Source organism: Sinocyclocheilus rhinocerous, unplaced genomic scaffold, assembly GCF_001515625.1.
Source record: "Sinocyclocheilus rhinocerous isolate Xijiao unplaced genomic scaffold, SAMN03320098_v1.1 scaffold47, whole genome shotgun sequence".
Taxonomy (NCBI): domain Eukaryota; kingdom Metazoa; phylum Chordata; class Actinopteri; order Cypriniformes; family Cyprinidae; genus Sinocyclocheilus; species Sinocyclocheilus rhinocerous.
Window position 1 is genome coordinate 89,381 of NW_015633578.1, and position 4,386 is coordinate 93,766.

Below are 4,386 nucleotides of genomic sequence, written 5' to 3' on the forward strand. Positions count from 1 at the left end.
GATAGCTGGCCAATCAGAGCACACCTCGCTTTTCAGACCGATGAGCTTTGTAAAAATCGATGCGTTTCAGAAAGGCGGGGCATAGAGGAGAAACAATAATGTACAGTATGTGGAAAATAATGTTTTTTTTTAACCTTTAACCGCATAAACACATTTCATTACACCAAATACACCAAATCATTTTCTTTTTAGCAACATCATATGACCCCTTTAAAATCATTACAAGCGATGTCGAAATTCTAAAATGAATGGCTCTTTTGATCTGGTTTTTGCTAGTGAATCACTTGAACTGAATGATCGAAGTCACTCAATTGATTCGCTTTGTCTGTTCCTCTTTTCGTGTCGTCATGTTTACACGACACTGTCAGCACTACTACTGGCTTTGCTCGCTAGTTTTATGAGATTAACTGCAATGAGCGAAACAAGTATGATGTTTACAAATAAAATATCAATATTTCCATTCCAAAGATAACATCCAACACAAATACATAACTAGTGAAACACTCCATTAAAATGACGAGCTGCAGCTCAAAATTCATGTTAGATGGAAACATTGTGCATTATGATAGTTTGTAGCTTAATTGACTGTATTTGAAATAGTTTGAGCTGCAGTTCAGTTGCTGGCAGTTCAATAGGAAATCAGCTGGAAGCATCCAGTTAATGTTGAATTTATCAGTATATATTGTAATAAATATTTGAGAAATTATTGTTGTATCTGATTGTATGAGTCTAGAGTGACAGTCGATGTAAAAGGAGCAAATGGGAGAAGCAGATGAACACAAAACAGCAGAACAACATGAAGTTAAAGAGATGTGCTTGTGTGTTTGAAACACTTCGGCTACCTTATATGTTAACTTCTCAGTTATTATCTCAATTAATGCTATGGACAATTAAGTAGTCACTGGATATTGGTAGGGACATGTCACTAGCGTCCCTACTAAATTCTACACCCTTGATATATGCATATATACCTAACTGGCCATTTTAGATATCGATATGAAGATAAATATATTAGCACCATTTGTGGTTTGCTTTTGGGATCTGATAGAGCATTTGGACCCAGGAATGGTTACGCATCATGTCAAGCATATAGTGTTATCATTATAGTTATCGTTAAAGCTATCGTTCTTGTTATGAATGGCCATTTAGTGGCCCAAGATAGGTAAATGTTCCCTCTAGCTTCTATTATCGCCTTAAATGACTCCTCAACCGTAATAACCTCAGTCAGTCGATCCTATCGTCTTTTGTTCGGCCCAGTATGAAGGTCACTTTCAGCTTCCCGTGTTTCCATGCTCCGTCAGAGGTGTGAAAGCCGCCGGCCACACGACCGGCTTCAACCCACCCGCGGTGTCAGAGCGCGTTTCCCCACAGCGAGCAAAGAGCCCAGAGAGGGCTTTGACATGATCGGATGAACTTGTTTTTTTTCTTTCTTTCTTTTATTCATTCAGAGATTCAAACTCAGCTCCAAATGCTGGAGACGCAAAGGATTGCGATGCATTGTGCATTGTGATGCATTGTGATGCAAAGGCTGTTCTAAAAGTAAATAGCATAATTATTCTGCCCTATTTTGGCTCGTTTTTAAGGCCCAAAAAACATGAAAACAAAAAGGTTTTTATCTACATTTTACAAGAAAATATTATTTCAGTCATTCAAAAATGTCACGATTATTTCAATGTCTCTTGCTAATGTCTCTTGCTCTTTGTAATTAATTGTGAAATTTACTATAAAAAAATGTCCTGGATCTTCCAAGCTTTATAATGGCAGTGAATGGGTGTCAAGATTTTGAAGCCCCAAAAAATGCGTCCATCCATCATGAAAAGTTAATAAAGGCCTTCTGAAGCGAAGCGATGCGTTTGTGTAAGAAAAAAAAAACATATTTAAACCTTTATAAACCAGGTGTCTCAAAATTCGGTCCTGGAGGGCCGGTGTCCTGCATAGTTTAGCTCCAACCCTAATTAAACACACCTGAACCAGCTAATCAAGGTCTTACTAGGCATACTAGAAACTTCCAGGCAGGTGTGTTGAAGCAATTTGGAGCTAAACTCTGCAGGACACCAAGTAGTTCAGCGTATTGTGATATTTGCTTAGCAACATGCTAACACCAAGGCAAATGGCCAAACATTTCTAAAAAACACATCACCTATTACAATGTGCACTGTAAAAAATATTTTTCAAAGATGTAAAGAAAGATTTTTGAAGTATGAAGTTGACTAGCAATTTCAGGCGACCTTGTTTCATCCACAGATGGACGGATATCAGACAGCCGGCACTCAGCTCCTATATTAGACGGAAAACTGGATGCGTTAGGACAAGTTTAACCTTGTCACAGGCTTTTACAGCACCACTATTTGAAATCCATACAAACTCTCTTATGCTATCCCAGAGCCTTCCTTACATTGGTTCCTTACGTAAGTCCTGGCTTTTGTGCGAGTCAGTGTGTGCTGAAATTTTACACCTTTGGACGGATAAATTGGCATTTAATTAGCATTACAATTGAATATTTAATGCTGGAATTATTTTTGATGACTTCTAAATTGATGTGAATGGTCGGAGAAAGCGGTTGCCATGGAAACAGCGCTGGATGTTTATTTATGAAGTGGTCCTTTGCTGTGACCTGCCTATAATATCAGCGTAACGCGGCATGCTAATTCAGAGTTACACATTCATTATGTTGAACTCGTGAGCACCTGCGCGCATCCGAACGTGCCGCCGGTCGCAGCGCTCTGCTGAAAACGAACGGGACTCACGGTTTTTATGCAGAGGAATGCAGAGTAACCTTATAACACTGGTCTCTCCAGCGGCAGCATTCATTCATTATGTAACACTCAAAACACATTTATTCCATTGCAAATCAAACAGATATATAAAGAAGCATGCAGATGAAGAGTATAAAATACCTCAAGTACACGTTTAGGTCGTATTTCATTCCAGAATCAAAGAAAAAAAAGAGTTTGCTTGAAGAAAATAAAGCATTTTTACATTGTTTACCTTTACTTTTTTTTTGTTGCATTGTGACATTAATTTCATGACACTTCAGCACTTTTTCACAATTATTTAAATTGAATAAAAACTGTTAAAAATAACTTGCTGATGCATTTATGGTAAAGAAATATATATAATTTGTATATATCTTTTTTTTCTTCTTTTTGTCATGAAAGTAATGCTGAGATGCAATTCTTAGTGGTTTTAGAAATACTTCACTTTTTTAAAAGTAAAATATTTATTTTCATTTTTATTATTACTTGATTTTTATAGTAATAATAATTAAAATATATTTTAATTTAATTAATATATTTTAAGTATAATTACATTTAATTTGAGACCTCTCACAAAGCTATAGCATAATAATAATATTCTTGTTAATAATATAAATAATAATATTTTTTAGGGGCCAAGCCCCGAACTGTTAGTCAGAAGATCATGATCTTGGTGTCTATGGATTCCTTGGGTCATGCCAAATCTGTGGATGTCGATTTTGCCAGGATCAAATGAACCGCCTGTCCGCCATTTTGAAAATTGTCATAAATTGCAATATCTTTTGACGGCATGTCCCGGAGGCACCTGAGAAGTTTGAACACAGCGCCACCTAATGTTCCAGAGATATAACGATTTTTGCAAAAACGCTTATAACTTTTGAAAATGTTGTCCAGCTTTTGTTATTACTGTATCCCTTTCATTCACTGGGTTTTGCCGAATATGATGATATTTAATTTGTCATTTTCCATCAATGTGCCTGTCCGTCATTTTGAAGTAAATGAAAAACAGTTTTTTGGCCACTCCTCCTACAAATTTGGTCCAATTTTGTCCAAAATCTGATCAGATGATCTTTATACCGAGCCGCACAGAAATAACTGAACAGATTTTTGATATTCATTACCATTCCTGAGAAATTCCTCTCTTAATTTGACCATGCCTGTGTTTGTTGACTTATGCTAGTTAGCTTAGCATGTGAATTGGTTAGTATGCTAACCAGTTTCCATTCTTTCTAATGTGGCTCTTGAGCTATCAAGTTAACCATAAGCTACATTAGCATTAAGTTAGCTTGGCATGCTAATCTGGTTAACATGCTAAGTAACTTTTTGTTGTGAGCTTGTACTAGGCACTTGACCCGGGGATTGTGGGTTTGATTCCTGCATGCTGCAGTTTTAAAGGAAAAGGCACATTCCCCCGGTTTCACAGACAAGGCTTAAGCCTAGTCCCAGACTAAAATGTAAGTCTGAGCTGTTTCAACTGAAAGAAACTTGCTCTGACTGATCTTAAAATATATCAGTGCCTTTGTTTTGTCTCAAGATGCACACCAGTAATGTTTTTTCTAAGACACGTTTATAAAAATGACTTAAATGTCCTAATTGAACTATGGCCTAATCCTGGCTTAACCTAAGCCCT